Source organism: Lithobates pipiens, unplaced genomic scaffold (assembly GCF_037356315.1).
Source record: "Lithobates pipiens isolate NorthernLeopardFrog02 unplaced genomic scaffold, aLitPip1_a1.2 Scaffold_13, whole genome shotgun sequence".
Lineage (NCBI taxonomy): Eukaryota > Metazoa > Chordata > Amphibia > Anura > Ranidae > Lithobates > Lithobates pipiens.
The window spans coordinates 157175342-157192719 of record NW_027507718.1 but is presented as its reverse complement, the minus strand read 5'-3'; the positions used below and the strand labels follow the sequence as shown (position 1 = coordinate 157192719).

The following is a 17378-nucleotide window of genomic DNA, read 5'->3' as shown; positions in this document are numbered from 1 at the left end:
GCCAGTGCCATTTAACTAGTAAAAAAGTGCTCCCCATCAGTGCCCATAGTGCCACACATCAGTGCCCACAGTGCCACCTATCAGTGCCCAAAATCTGCCTCAACAGTGCTGCACCCCAGTGCCACATATTCGTGCCCATCAGTGTTGTCTACCAGTGCCGCACATCAGTGCCATCTATCAGAGCCACCTATCAGTGCCCATCAGTCCCACCTATCAGTGCCCCTTAATGCCACCCATCCGTGCCACCCATTAGTGCCCATCAGTGCAGTCTTATCTGTGCCCATCAGTACTGCCTTATCTGTGCCTATCGGTGCCACCTTATCTGTGCCCATTAGTGCCGCCTTAACTGTGCCTATCAGTGCCCACCAGTGCAGCCTATCAGTGCCCACCAGTGCCGCCTCATCAGTGGATTTCAATGAAGAAGAAAAATTACCTGTTTGCAAAATTTTATAACAAACTAAGACATTTTTTTTTTTTTGCATCTTTTTTTGTTTGTTTAGCAAAAAATAAAACTCCCAGCTGTAATTAAATACCACCAAAAGAAAGCTCTATTTGTGGGAAAAAAATGATAAAAATGTCATTTGGGTACAGTGTTGTATGCCCGCGCAATTGTCATTCAACGTGCATCAGCGCTTAAAGCTGAAAATTGGTCTGGGCAGGAGGGGGGTTTAAGTGTCCAGTAAGCAAGTGGTTAACTAGAGATGGCTTTAAAGGGTAGAGTAAAGGTGGATATCCAGCAAATATACAGAACCAAATATTTCCTCAAATTTAGATTTTCTGGGGAAAATACGTTAAATAAATTTTAGTGCACAATCAATATAATTACCCTTTTTTCTTAAAAAATTAGGTTGCGTCAAGCAAAAAAACAAAAAACGCCAAATGTGGCAGTCCTCAAACCCAAAAACCCAAAAAATTAAGATAACCAAATAGGTGATGCTTTAAATACCTTTACAGAAGATCAGTTTAACGTTAAAGTGATATTAACTGATTCCCGTCTGGCCTATTGCAGGATGACACCAGCAGGAACCTCTCATCCCACCGGACAGAAGCAATATTAAGCTCCCCCGGCCACGCTACTCCTACGGCAATTGGGGAGCAGGTGTGTCCCTCAGACACAGCGGATTTCCAATCAGGGTAAAGAGCCCATGAAATTGGCTCTTCTTTCAAAGACTTTTATTTGTTTAAAACCGATATACAGGAAATACAAATTTCTCGCGAGGCATTGAAAGAGCCTAGAATCTTACATATAATAATAATAAAAAAAAAAAAACAGGCGAGGTACAATTAGGCTCAGAAGCGGCACTGCTATCTCCGTATAATACTCATGCCATAAGAACTCTGGTTCCAGGAGCCTGGTGAGGCTCTCCCGGCACCCCGAAAGGGAGCATACTGTGCCCAGAAAGCCACCCCTGAGCACCCGGAGTGTGACCGTTACCATTGATAGACAATGAGTTTTGCGTATAGTAGAATAGTTTAGGTAACTAGCCTATATGCCCCGAGGGGAGGGCCCTCAGACCAAAGAGGTACTTAATCTACAAGGTAATTTCGATTGTAGTAGAGGGTCATAGTGTATATGGGGAGAGAGACAGAGTAGAGAGGGCGCCAGGCGGGCAGCCCATCAGCGCGCCAGGCAGGCAGCCCATCAGCTCGCCAGTCGGGCAGCCCATCAGCGCCCATCAGCATCGGCTATGAGTTAATTTATTTATTTTTCCTAAATTACTAAATGGCTATTATTGGGTGTTTGTTGCACCCAATAATAGCCATAGCCACTTGAAGGGACCTCCGTCCCTTCAAGAGCGTGTACAGTGTGGCTCCTTGCAAGCCCTTCGAGGTGGGCTCTTGTCTCCTGGGGAGGTGGGGGCGGCCTACAAAGCACTCTGGATTTTTCTAAACGGCACCCATTATTTCTGGCTACAAGAACACTCATTTCACTCTTGAGCGGTAAATATACCATATGGCTTATTCAATGTGATTAATAACTACATGTTTCTTCAAATTTTGAATAGATCTCATATCTTTTAGATCCATTTGTCACCCTGAAGAGACTGTATAGTTTGAAACGCGTCGGGACTCATATACTATACAACATTATGTAATGTAACAATGTGTATACATGTGTTTGCTAATTGGATTGTGGAATTTATATTGTATTCTGTACCAGATTTTATATTGTATATACTGTATTTAATTATACTAGATATTGGACATTTTTCTAAATAAATGACTCTCTATATCAATTAAGAATAACTAATCTGACCTTATTATACTGATGGGCTTCAGGACAGGTACACTTTGATGGGCCACTGCTTTATACACCTGGAAAATGGACGCTTGATGTCGGAAAGCCCAGGAGGCACCAACTGCCCTGGTAGAATGTGCCATGAAAGGAAAGGGGGGCGCCCGCCCCCTTATGGCATAAGCCTGAATCACGATCTGTATGATCCACATAGAAATGGTGGCCAACGAGACCACCAGGCCCTTCTTCGGACCAGCCACAATACAAACAGGGAGTCCGACCCCCGAAAAGGCGCTGTAGCAGATACAACCGCAGAGCCTGGACCACGTCCAAAGAATGCAAAGCAACCTCTTTGGGATGCGACAGCCGAGGACATAAGGGCGGAAGCACAATGTCCTCATTTAGATGAAAGGCCGAAACAACCTTTGGCAGAAATAAAGCTGCGGGCGCAGCACCGCCTTATCCTTGTGGAGGATCAAGTAGGGAGAGACTTGCATGACAAGGCCGCCAACTCAGAAACCCACCTTGCAGATGTAATAGCCACTAGAAAAAACTACTTTCTGAGAGTGTCAATAAGGGAATCTCCCTAATGTTTTCAAACGGCGGTTTCTGAAGCACCGAGAGCACTAGATTCAAATCCCACGGAACCAGCGGTGGACATACTGGAGGAGTCACACGCAGAACCCCTGAACATACGCACTCACCAATGAATGAGTTGCCAAAGGTCTCTGAAAAAAAGACAGCCAAAGCTGATATCTGCCCCTTAATGGTGCTTAATGTAAGTTTCTGATCCACTCCTCGCTGCAAAAACAGCAGGATCCTGGAAACTGAATATGTACGTGGACGCCACCCCATCTCCTCACACATGGAGATGTAGGCCTTCCATGTATGATGATAAATCTTCTGGGAAGAGGACTTCCTCGCCCTCGGCATAGTGGAGATTACCGAAACCAACAGTCCTCGGCCCCTTAGCACCTGGCTTTCCACAGCCATGCTGTTAAAACCAGCGACGGTAAAGCAGGATGAAGTATTGGACCTTGCGAAAGAAGGTGCTCCCGCATCGGCAGCCACCAATGAACATCAGCCACCATTCTGACTATGTCGGCGTACTAAGAATGTCGAGGCCAATTCGGGCGATCAGAATCAGAGGAATCCCCTTGGCCTCCACTCTGCGTAGTAGACGAGGTAGGAGTCTGAGTGGGGGAAGGCATAAATAGCTGATAATGCCCCCATGGAGCCACCAACGTGTCTGAGGCATCCGTCCAGTGATCTCTTGTCCTGGCTACAAACCTCTGTACCTTCCGATTGAGCCGAGAGGCCAAGAGATCCACATCTGGCATGCCCCACCTTAGGCAAATGAGGCAAAATACTTCTGGATGCAGCGACCATTCCCCCTGGTCCAGCAGCTGATGACTGAGGTAATCAGCCTGCCAGTTTTCTATGCCTGGAATGTATACGGCTGACAGAGCCGGCACACGCCGCCCTGCCCACTGCAGGATGTAAGTGACCTCCAGCGCTGCAGCCGAGCTCCTTGTGCCTCCTTGATGGTTGGCATACGCAGCAACAACCAGAAACGCAGCAACGACCACCGGCGGGACACCAACAACTGCACTGCCGATTGAAGAGTCTTCAGCTTGTCCAAAGGGAGAAAAACTCTTGACTCTGGGGAATCCAGAATCAACCCAGATACTCCAAGTGCTGAGTCGGCACCAACACCAACTTCTGGAGGTTCAACATCCTACCAAACTCTCAAAGAGTCTGTATGGTGATCGCCACATCCTCCCTTAATTCTGAGGCAGAAGCTGCCCTCAGGAGAAGGTCATCCAGGTAACCCACAATTGCGATCCTTCGTTGTCTTAGCAACACCAGAATTGGGGCTAGCACCTTGGTGAAGACCCTTGGCGCCATCGCTAGGCCAAAGGGGAGAGCTACAAATTGGTAGTGCTCGTCCCCAACCGAAAATAGTAGAAACCTCTGATGCTTGGCGCATATGGGGACATGCAAGTATGTGACCTTGATGTCCAAAGACGCCAAAAAATCCCCCTGATGGAGTGCAGTGACCACGGAATGTTGAGGGCCTTGAGATCCAGGACCAGACGGACCCCTTCCTTCTTTAGGACTACAAACAGATTTTTCTTTCCAGCATCGCTACAGGTACTATCACCCCGTGCAGCAGCAGGTCCTGTACTGCCCCAAACAAGGCCTCCCGAAGAGCCGGAAGAAGATGAAGGTCGGAGGGAAAAAAATCTTGTAGCCTGATGAAACCAGTTTGCAGACCCGCTGGTTGGAAAGGAGGGAGGTCCACCGTGCTGCAAACTCCCGAAGGTGACCCCCCACCTGAAAGTCGGACAGGGGCAAACCTTCGACAAATGATTTGCTCACAGGCTTGTTCGGCTTGCGAAACCAGGGACACTTTTGTCCCTCAGTGGGTACCTTGTCGGACTCGGAGCGCTTACCTGCCAACCCGGGTAGATGAAAAATCTGCTTCTGAGTGGAAAAGGAGTGCCCCTGTCTATGGCATGGCTCCTTACCCTCTCTGGACTGTGGGAGTAAAATACTCTTTCCCCCAGTGACATTCTTAATGATGTTATCCAGCGAGGCTCCAAATAGCAAATCCGCCAGCGCTTTCTTAGATGTCTGGTCCGCAGACCAGCATTTAAGCCAAATCAGGCGACACAGCACTATTGCTGATACTGAGGCTCTGGAAAGCAAATGGCCTGTATCCAGGGCCACATCACAGACATACTTAAGGCCCTGCACCAACTGGTCTGCCAGGTCCAGGCAGGGGAAACCTGTTCCTTTTCCAACTCGCGGTGCAACAACTTAGCCCATTCAGTAAGCGTTTGTGACATCAGGGCTAACACTAGCCGCAATGCTGAACACACCACCATAAATATGGACCGGGCAACCGCCTCATCCCTTCTGTCGGCAGGGTCCTTGGAAGAGGGGGACCCTTCCACCGGAACCGTGGTTACCGTATTTAACGATGTCCATTTTTCAGGAAACTCTCCTATAAGGGGTAACACACCACCATCCGCCTTTGGACTGAAAAGGCCTGCTGCGTGCTTCCCCACTCCTTGTAATTAAAACTTATCAAAATAAGTTAAATACGGAAACACCTTAGCAGTGCCGGCCGGGGTTGTGGGACCCAAAAGGGATCCACACCTCTGCAGATGCCCCCCACCATATCCTCTATCTTTAAAGTATCCTCTGTGATAAGTGCTCCTATTAGCGATTTTTTCTGCGCTGACCAGACACGGGAGTCATCCTCACTGTCCGAACGGTCCGCATCCTCTGAAACGTCAGAACAGGGGCCACCTGCCACAGCGGGACCCGAGTCTGATTTAGAGATTTCCCCAGAAGACGGTGGGGGGAGGGGGCGATTTGAGGCAGATTTGAGGCTACTAAAAAATGTCCGCCGGCTTCCTCAGCAATAGCGTCCAAAACCGCCGGTAAAATAGCCGTCAGACTCCCAAGAAAATGGTAGAAGTTAAGCACATGGCTGCATCTACAAGAATAGCTGTGGCCACCGGAAAATGGCCGCGGCAGCCAGTCCCCACATGGCCGCACACAGACAACCCAAAACGGCACTAAAAAAGGTAAAAAGCGAGAGGACCACCAACCGCCCAGCGCAGCCCCCCAGAGACCCCCGTCCAGGTATGTGCTCCGCACCCCCTATGCCCAGTCACACAGCGGCCCCATAGCATGGGGAGGAGGGAAAGGGAGAGAGAGACCCCCCCTAGTCGACCTCCCAGGGAATGCCCAGCTGCTCCATCCCACCGAAATAGGTGGAACATACCCTACCCCTCCTGCTGGGACTGCTGGACGCATTCCACGGACAGACCCATCATCCAAGCAGTACGGGGTGGCTGTCGGCCATGGCACACTGTGACATGGACAGCAGTAGCATGGTCATATGTGTCTCCTAGAGCATATAGCTTACCGGCCGCGCCTGGAACAGACGGGGCATGTCATGGCCGACCCAGCGCATAGCTAAGGTCTGCACACGCTCGATGGCCAGGCTGGGGAGACTACCAGGATCTATATTATCCAGCCTGTCACCCAGCCCGACTGTTAATTGTAGATCACAGGAATCAAATTCCCCCACAGGGAGCCAGGTCCTTCTCCTATACTAGGCAGAAAAAAACTGAACTGAGCTGCTGGTAGCAGAGTGAGGGTTTATAGCCAGTAGGACCGCCCCCTGGGCGGTACTGTACAGTTTTGCTGTTTTTATGCGTTCTGCCTAGTCCTCTCCTAAAGGTGGCGATTTAACCCTAAGGTCAAGATTAAAGGTGCTGTGTCCATCAATGAACGAAAGAGAAATATATTTTACTACTGAGGCATATCAAATCCTAAGCAAGATGGATGAGAGCAGCAGGCAGCTCTCACTGTCCGATTCTGATTTGGAATACAAGCCCATCAAAAACAGTGGCCTGGCAACCGAATCGGAGGAGGAAGCAGTCCATCCTAAAAGATGATGCTCTGAGGAACAGGCAGCCACCAGCAGCGCCATACATCCCAATAGCTGATTGGCCATTGGGGTGCATGGCACTGCTGGTGGCTGCCTGTTCATCTATTTCCGGTGAATACGCTGTACACAGACAATTATGAATCACCTGAAGAAGTTATTTATCCTAGCGGAACCTGTGGAGAAATCCATTTTTGTACATTAGATATATCGCTATTTTGCTCTGATAATTATATATTATTTTATCTAGAAGACTGTTATATCTTTTTTAACATATGTATTTAATAAAATGTGTTATTTTTTTATTAAAAATGAAATAATTGTTTATTTCTTTAGGCACCTTTAAAGTCCCCTTTTCCATTTCCTGGGGTCAAACACCAATGGTGCTAGACCCCATTATGAAAGGCCCAACACTGGAATTCATGCCAGATCCAAAGAATTAGGGCCTAATCCCATTGTCCAGATGCCTTTGCAAACCCATTATGGCTGCCTTTCAGCTCAGGGTCAGCTATAATCTCTCTATTCACCGCCAGGTGCAGGTCAACAATAACCATTTTTTCTAAATTGATTTTTTTTCCCTTGAAGAGTTACTGCAATGCATTGTGTACTAAACTAATCTTTTTGCCCAACAATGCATTGATAACCACCCCAACTCATGCTATGCCTGTTCTTTCGAATGGAGACCTCTAACAGTGGAGGAAAACTTAGAAAATAGAAAAGGGGACTTTAAAGGTGCCTAAAGACAAACAACTATTTTATATATAATAAAAAATAACACATTTTATTAAATACATATGTTAACCACTTTCAGACCGGACCATTTTGCTGGTAAATGACCAGAGGTCTTTTTACACTTTGGCACTGCGCTGCTTTAACTGGTAATTGCGCGGTCATGCAATGTTGTACCCAAACAAAATTTGCGTCCTTTTCTTCCCACAAATAGAGCTTTCTTTTGATGGTATTTGATTGCCTCTGCGATTTTTATTTTTTGCGATATAAACGTAAAAAGACCGCAAATTTTGAAAAAAAATGATATTTTCTACTTTTTGTTATTAGAAAAATCCAATAAACTCAATTTTAGTCATACATTTAGGCCAAAATGTATTCAGCCACATGTCTTTGGTAAAAAAAAAGTCAATAATTGTATATTTATTGGTTTGCGCAAAAGTTGTCACATCTACAAACTAAGGTACGTTTTCTGGAATTTACGCAGCTTTTAGTTTACGACTGCCTATCTCATTTCTTGAGGTGCTAAAATGGCAGGGCAGTACAAAACCCCCCCAAATGACCCCATTTTGGAAAGTAGACCCCCTAAGGAAATTGATAAGAGGCATGTTGAGCCCATTGAATATTTTATTTTTTTGCCTCAAGCGATTGAATAATGACAAAAAAAAAATTTTTTTTTTTTTTTTACACAAAGTTGTCACTAAATGATATATTGCTCACACATGCTATGGGCGTATGTGAAATGACACCCCAAAATAAATTCTGCTGCTTCTCCTGAGTATGGGGATACCACATATGTGGGACTTTTTGGGAGCCTAGCCGCGTACGGGGCCCCGAAAACCAAGCACCGCCTTCAGGCTTTCTAAGGGCGTAAATTTTTGAGTTCACTTCTCACTACCTATTACAGTTTTGAAGGCCATAAAATGCCAAGATGGCACAAAACCCCCACAAATGACCCCATTTTAGAAAGTAGACACCCCAAGCTATTTGCTGAGAGGCATGTTGAGTTCATGGAATATTTTATATTTTGCCACAAGTTGCGGGAAAATTACAAACTTTTTTTTTTTTTTTTTTTTTAACAAAGTTGTCACTAAATGATATATTGCTCATGCATGCCATGGGCATATGTGAAATGACACCCCAAAATAAATTCTGCTGCTTCTCCTGAGTACGGGGATACCACATATGTGGGACTTTTTGGGAGCCTAGCCGCGTACGGGGCCCCGAAAACCAAGCACCGCCTTCAGGCTTTCTAAGGGCGTAATTTTTTGATTTCACTCCTCACTACCTATTACAGTTTTGAAGGCCATAAAATGCCAAGATGGCACAAAACCCCCACAAATGACCCCATTTTAGAAAGTAGACACCCCAAGCTATTTGCTGAGAGGCATGTTGAGTCCATGGAATATTTTATATTTTGCCACAAGTTGCGGGAAAATTACAAACTTTTTTTTTTTTTTTTTTTTTTTTCACAAAGTTGTCACTAAATGATATATTGCTCACGCATGCCATGGGCATATGTGAAATGACACCCCAAAATAAATTCTGCTGCTTCTCCTGAGTATGGGGATACCACATATGTGGGACTTTTTGGGAGCCTAGCCGCGTACGGGGCCCCGAAAACCAAGCACCGCCTTCAGGCTTTCTAAGGGCGTTACAGTTTTGAAGGCCATAAAATGCCAAGATGGCACAAACCCCCCCCAAATGACCCCATTTTGGAAAGTAGACACCCCTAAATTTAGGGGTACACTAGTGAGACTAGGTAATAAATGGCGGGTGCCCTGAAACTATGAAAAAATAACTAACCAACCAGCGTCACCTGTAACAGTTATATGGTGATCACTGGTGAAAGGGTTAACTAGGGGGCAATTAGGGGGCTTTATGCGGTAGTATATGGGGGTCCCTGGCGCTATAAAAAGCTGCAGCGAACCTAAATACCTACCTGCCTAACTAGCGTCACCTGTGACACTAATACAGCGATCAGAAAAACGATCGCTTATTAGGCTGGGTTCACACTGGAGCGATGCGGGAACGCCACGAATGCGCAGCGGGTTCCCGCATCGCATGCCTCCCGGCGGCAGTTCACACTGCCCTATGCGAACTGCTGGGAGTGTCAGTGAAATGTTACTGACCTCCCCAGATCAGTTCGCATATCGCAGTGCGATCTGCAAACTCGGATCGCATGGTGTGAACACCCATGCGATCCGATTCTGCTGCGGGCCAAAAAAAGGGTCCCGTGCGAATTTGCGGCGGGTGCGGCGAATGGCTGAACTCGAATCGCACAGAGATCGGATGTGATTTGCACTGCAGTGCGGTGCGAATCACATCCGTTCTCATAAACCGCTGCAATGTGAACCCAGCCTTAGTGACACTGGCGACGGGGGGTGATCACGGGGTTAAACCTTTATTGGGGGGGTTAGGGGGGTACCTTAGAACTAAAGGGGGCTAACCCTAACTGCCCTAACAGTTATTAGTCACAAATGACACCCGCCGGGTGATCAGGGGGTTAAACCTTTATTAGGTAATAAATGGCGGGTGCCCTGAAACTATAAAAAAATAACTAACCAACCAGCGTCACCTGTAACAGTTATATGGTGATCACTGGTGAAAGGGTTAACTAGGGGGCAATCAGGGGGCTTTATGCGGTAGTATATGGGGGTCCCTGGCGCTATAAAAAGCTGCGGCGAACCTAAATACCTACCTGCCTAACTAGCGTCACCTGTGACACTAATACGGCGATCAGAAAAATGATCGCTTATTAGGCTGGGTTCACACTGGAGCGATGCGGAAACGCCGCGAATCCGCGGCGGGTTCCCGCATCGCATGCCTCCCGGCGGCAGTTCACACTGCCCTATGCGAACTGCTGGGAGTGTCAGTGAAATGTTACTGACACCCCCAGATCAGTTCGCATATCGCAGTGCGATCTGCAAACTCGGATCGCATGGTGTGAACACCCATGCGATCCGATTCTGCTGCGGGCCAAAAAAAGGGTCCCGTGCGAATTTGCGGCGGGTGCGGCGGGTGTGGCGGGTGCGGCGAATGGCTGAACTCGAATCGCACAGAGATCGGATGTGATTTGCACTGCAGTGCGGTGCGAATCACATCCGTTCTCATAAACCGCTGCAATGTGAACCCAGCCTTAGTGACACTGGCGACGGGGGGTGATCACGGGGTTAAACCTTTATTGGGGGGGTTAGGGGGGTACATTAGAACTAAAGGGGGCTAACTCTAACTGCCCTAACAGTTATTACAGTCACAAATGACACCAATGCAAAAAAAAAAAAAAAAAAAAAAAAAAAATGACATTGGTGTCACTGTGACTGGGGGGCAGGGGTAATTGGGGGGGTGATCGGGGGGTAAAGGGGGGGTGTGAGTGTGACTGGCATGTTCTACTGTGTGTGTGAGTGTTGGTGCAACTTACTGATCCGCTCTCCTCCGTGTCGGAACGAAAAATACCGACACGGAGGAGAGAATACATCACTTCCTCTCCTGTGTTTACATTACAGGAGAGGAAGTGATGTCACCGGGGATTTCTATTCGTCGGGAGCGATCGCGAGGGGGTGGCCATGAATGAATGGCCGTCCCCTCGTCCGGGATCGCTCCCGAACGAATACCGACCGCCGCAGGCACCGGGCGGGGGCCCGATCGGGCCCCCGACCCGCGGGAGGCAAGGGACGTACATGTATGTCCTTATGCCTGCCCGTGCCATTGTACCGACGTACATCGGCGTGCGGCGGTCGGCAACTGGTTAAAAAAGATATAACAATCTTCTAGATAAAAGGATATATAATGATCAGACCAAAATATCTACTGTATGTTTCGCTATGATATATAGCTTCTTGAGGAGATTCGTAATTGTCTTTGTAAAGCGGATTAACCCAAAATAGATTTCAGGTCAGTATGCGAACACACCAGGGCCTCCAGACTGTCAAATATTATTATTATCAGTGTGTCATAGGTGAACCAAGGTACCCCATCTAGAGATCTATAACACATGAAAGGCTGGTTTAACAAATTTGGAAGCTCTAGTCTCCTTCATCAACCACCAGAGAATAAGTTCAGTGCTTGCAACCTTTCTTCATAACCAATATCCTCCAGACCCTTTATTAGCTTTGTTGCCCTTCTTTGTACTCGCTCCATTTCCAGTACATCCTTCCTGAGGACTGGTGCCCAGAACTGGACAGCATACTCCAAGTGCCGACGGACTAGAGTCTTGTAGAGTGGGAGAATAATCGCATTAATCCCTTTTTTAATGCATGCCGATATCGTGTTTGCTTTGTTAGCAGCAGCTTGGAATTGCATGCCATTACTGAGCCTATCTACTAGGACCCCCAGGTCCTTTTCCATCCTAGGTTCCCAGAGAGGTTCTCCCCTTTGTGTATAGATTACCATCATAGTTTTGCCAACCAAATTCATTATTTTACATTTTTCATTAAACCTCATTTGCCATGTAGTTGCCCACCCCATTATTTGTTCAGATGTTCTTGCAAGGTTTCCACATCCTGTGGAGACGTTATTGCCCTGCTTAGCTTTGTATCGTCCACAAATACAGAGATTGAACTGTTTAGCCTCCAGGTAATTTATTAATAAATTAAATAGGATTGATCCAAGCACAGAACCCTGTGGGACCCCACTACCCACCCCTGACCATTCAGAGTATTCCCCATTTACCACCACCCTCTGAACTCGCCCTTGTAGCCATGTTTCAATCCATGCACTAACTCTATGGTCCATGCCAACGGACCTTATTTTGTACAGTGAACATTTATGGGGAACTGTGTTAAACACTTTTGCAAAATCCAGATACACCACGTCTACGGGCCTTCCTTTATCTAGATGGCAACTCACTTCCTCATAGAAGGTTAATAGATTGGCAAAAACGCGTGTGCATTCATGAATCCATGCTGATTACTGCTAATGATACAGTTTTCATTACTAAAATCTTGTATATAGTCCCTTATCATCCCCTCCAAGAGCTTGCATACTATTGATGTACCAAACTGCATACATTTCCAAGGGCATTAAAACTTCCTATGCTCCCAATCAGCTGGATCTTTAGGCTGAAGAGGCTAATGTTGGGCTCCTAGGTGGATACATGGCGGATGGTCTTAGCATGGCGTATGGTGTCTGGAAATGTATGCAGTTTGATATTATCTCTGAACTGCCTCTGTCTTACTTTGCTGACTGCTGCAAGCTTTTCGGTTATTTCTGCCTATTGGTCCCTCTGGTGGTTGATGAAGGAAACTATAGCTTCCAAATTTGTTAAACCAGCTTTTCATGTGTTATAGTTCTCTAGATAGGCACCTTACACTGATATCCTTAATATTTGACAGTCTGGAGGACCGTGGCGTGTTCGCATACTGACCTAAAATCTATTTCGGGTGAATACGCTGTACACAATTACGAATCTCCTGAAGCCATTTATCATAGCGAAACAGGACGAGAAATACGTTTTTGTACAGTAGATATATCCATATTTTGGTGATTAAATATTCTTTTATCTAGAAGATTGTTATATCTTTTTTAACATGTGTATTTAATAAAAATGTTTTATTATATATGAAATAGTAGTTTATTTCTGTAGGCCCCTTTAAAGTCCCATTTTCCAAGTTTTTTTCAATTATTTGGGATGTGGTGCCTTGCTCCACCTATCCTTGGCTGACTCTCCTAATTTCTGTAACAGTGGAGGAGTTTAAATGTTTTTTTGGCCTTACGATCAACATGGGACTTAAAAAAAATAAATAAATTGCATGCTTATTGCTCTCCCAACCCCATCCATCACATGCCAATTTTTTCAGCTGTCATGTCCAGGTCGTGATTACACGCTTTCTTCAATTCACGGTGTTCTCCTGAGATCATCCCAACTATAATAAACTACATAAATATCGTCCCCTAATTGATATAGGTTTGCTGAACTTTATGTCCTCGACCAGGACATCTGTGTGGATGAATCCCTGGTCCATTTAACTAGACGGCTGGGATTCAAGCACTACATTCCCAGTAAGAGGGCCCGGTACGTACTGAAGTTCAACAAACTCTGTGAAATTCGACACTGGATATGTGCATGCCTTTCACGTGTACAAAGGCTGCCATTCCCACTGTTCCAAATGAGGTATAACACCTACATGGACATTATACCAGTTTGCCCCTTTTCTGCCACCTGTACCGTGAGAAAACTTTGGCCTGTGGTACAAAAATAAACAAGAAGGGCTTCCCACAACATTTAGTCACCATAAGGCTATGGTGGGTATCGGCAAGTCTGAGGAAGTGCTGGCTGTGAAGTAGAGGGATAGGAGAGATGTATACGTCCACCATGCACCATGCACGATGACACCTCAATGGAACTTCATGGAAGACACGGTCCTTTTCAAAAGCCTGGGTGTATCCACAATTAAAATCAGTTCATGTGAGTTGGGTGGATTGATTTAACCACTTGCCGCCCGCCCTATTACAAATTGATGGCGGCAAAGTGGTTTCATAATCCTAACCGGACGTCATATGACGTGATTAGGATTATGAGCCGCTGCGCGCCCCCGGGGGCGCGCATCGCGGCGATCGTTGTTGCGGGGTGTCAGTCTGACACCCGGCAACTACGATCTCGGTAAAGAGTCTCCGACGGAGACTCTTTACCATGTGATCAGCCGTGTCCAATCACGGCTGATCACAGTGTAAATGGGAAGAGCCGGTGATCGGCTTTTCCTCACTCGCGTCTGTCAGACGCGAGTAGAGGAGAGCCGATCGGCTGCTCCTCTGACAGGGGGGTCTGTGCTGATCGATTATCAGCACAGCCCCCCCGAGGATGCCCACACTGGACCACCAGGGACACCACTAGACCACCAGGGAAAAGGTAATAAAAATCCATAATCCTCCCTAGACCACCAGGGTGCCAGTCAGCACAATGGGTGCCAATCAGTGCCCATAATGGATGCCAATCAGTGGCCACAATGGGCATCACTGATTGGCATGCATTATTGTTTGGCACTGATTGGCATCCATTACTATAACACCGATGCCGCCTATGAGTGCCCACCTGTGCCGCCTATGAGTGCCCACCTGTGCCGCCTGAGTGCCCACCTGTGCCGCCTGAGTGCCCACCTGTGCCGCCTGAGTGCCCACCTGTGCCGCCTATCCATGCCCACCTGTGCCGCCTATCCATGCCCACCTGTGCCGCCTATCCATGCCCACCTGTGCCGCCTATCCATGCCCACCTGTGCCGCCTATCCATGCCCACCTGTGCCGCCTATCCATGCCCACCTGTGCCGCCTATCCATGCCCATCCGTGCCGCCCATCCGTGCCAGCTATCAGTGCCAATTTGTGCCACCTATCAGTGTCCGTCCGTGTCGCCCATCCGTGTTGCCCATCCGTGTCGCCCATCAGTGCCGCCTATCAGTGCCACTTCATTGGTGCCACATTGGTGCCCATCAGTGCCACCTTATCAGTGCCCATCAGTGTAGCCCCATCAGTGCCCATCAGTGCCCATCAGTGAAGGAGAAAACGTACTTATTTACAAAGTTTTGAAACTGAAACAAAAAAAAACATATTTTTTTCAAAATTTTCGGTATTTTTTTATTTGTAGCGCAAAAAATAAAAACCGTAGAGGTGATCAAATACCACCAAAAGAAAGCTCTATTTGTGGGAAAAAAATGATAAAAATTTCATTTGGGTACAGTGTAGCATGACCGCGCAATTGTCATTCAAAGTGCGACAGCGCTGAAAGCTCAAAATTGGTCTGGGCAGGAAGGTGTTTAAGTGCCCTGTATTGAAGTGGTTAAACAATCAAATTCCACAGCCCTATTTATCAAAACAAAAGTCCCTCTTCTGGTGTAAAAAAGCTGCAATTTACTTTTTTCAATTTGGCCATTTTTAATGCATACGTCACCTATCAAAAGTCAACAGACAAACCCAATACCTTCCTCAAATTTATTGCCAAAATGGTCACTGATCTGGTCTACCAGCAAGAATCCCTCCCAGAAAGCATTCGCTCCGGTTGTGTCAGCAAACTTCATGAGCGCCATTTCCCTGAGAATATTACACCATCAGAAACTGGAAGCAGACACCAAAAGTTAGGAGTTAGGAGAGACATCAGTTTCCATTGTCCCCAATGTCCCTCCCAACCAGCCCTTTGCATTGGAGAATGCTTCAGATGTTATCATACTTCCCTAAAATATTAGCCCATATGTTTAACAGTATAATAAAAGGTAAGTGTAGCGCAAAAAGGCTCAATAAAACATCAAGAAAAAGTCCAATATTAAAATCCAATAAAAGGAGGTGAACTAAAAGTCTCAGACAGCATCAGCAGAAAATATCCATGTGATGAACAAAAAGATCCATAAACATCTAGTGACAATCCCTGCACCTCCAGAGCACTCGCTTCGCTCACCTCAAAATGTGGACCCCTGAGCTAACAGGTGGTCAACAACGCATGTCCCATATGGGTGAAGTACATCCGGAGCTGGTTCCCATGATTCTCCCAGGGATGTATAAGGTAAGAAAAAGCAAATCTAAGTGCTCACTGTATATAAATCAAAGTTATTTTTTTTTATAAAAGTAACGCCTACTCACATATTAGCTCAAACTAAAGCACGTATCCAGTGCAGCGAGTATGAAACAGACTTCAGGCTGACAGCGGGTGACATCAGAATGTAGCTCCTCCCCCGTAAGCGTTACATTCACCAAAACGTTGTCAGCGGGGTGAAGCCACAAATGTCACCCGTTCATTGTCATGGAAACATATCAAGCCGGAAGTGGCAAAACCGCAACCCCAGCGAAGATATTGCGATGCTGTCGGTGCTACAAGCGTCAGCCAGAGAAGGCGAAATAACTTGCTCTTATTACAGCCAAGATAAAAAAAATTTGAATCCCTCATATATTAATCCAATCGCCGGAAAGACTAATAGGTTAAACACTAAGCCCTACTGTCCCATAAGAAAAAAACAATTTTCTAAAAGAATGCTAAACATTCCACGCACCCATTGCCATCCTGTAGCAATAAAATACATACATCACATACATACAAATGATACACTAACATGTGAGATGTATAACAAAGTAAAATATAAAAGATTACCTGTCAGAAATAAAACAATCCAAATCAAAATCTATGTTTAACTCATCAGGTGCTAATACCTTTGCCTCAAAAATCCAAAAGGATTCTTTCTGGCAAAAGCAGCGGATATAATTAACCCCCCCGCCCCAATGTCTATCAACCCTTTCAAGACCCCAAAACTTGATATCTCTAGGATCGCTGTCATGGCAAACTCTAAAGTGTTTTGAGAAGCTATGTGATCTTAATCCCTTTTTATTATTTACGTGTTCCCCAATACGTACACTAAGGGGCCTGGAAGTCCTACTTATATCTTGGGAGTCCACAATTGCACTCCAACATATATACGACCTCCAGTATACTACACATAATCACATTTTTTTTATCTACCATCTTATTAGAGGAGGTGGATATAAAATCCTTTTGTTTTTTAATATTACACTTACATTGCTTACATGCTGGACACCTACCACAAGCATAGAAGCCAGAAAGGAAAAACCTAATTTCCCCAATAGGTGGATCAATAACTTCGGGAGCAACAACATCTCTCAAAGTCGGAGCTTGCCTATAGGTAAATTGGGGATGATTGGGGAGAACAGCACCCAACACCCTATCTTTTCTCAGGACATCCCAATATTTTAAATTTTTTTCTCAATGTTCTCTATTTAAATGGAACATTGTAGTCAAGAACAATTTTGTATTCCTGTATTTCCTGTCAAAACCTGCTGAGAGGCCTATATCAGTCCCTGTATGGACACATTCTAATTTAGGGAACAGATCTGTGCTCAACCCCCTTAATGTTGACACCTAATATATAGAAGAAGTGTTTAGAAACATGATAGTGGGGGACTTAGAACCCATAAAAAGGTAACAAAATTTAGGGATCAGTCGTATATTAAAAAAG

General features: G+C 46.0%; 1 protein-coding gene across 3 annotated transcripts in view; it reads right to left on the bottom strand.

Annotated features, from left to right (window-relative positions):
• KDM4B (lysine demethylase 4B) overlaps nucleotides 1–17378 on the bottom strand; it is an 817487-nt gene that overhangs the window by 159680 nt on the left and 640429 nt on the right. The window lies entirely within an intron of this gene.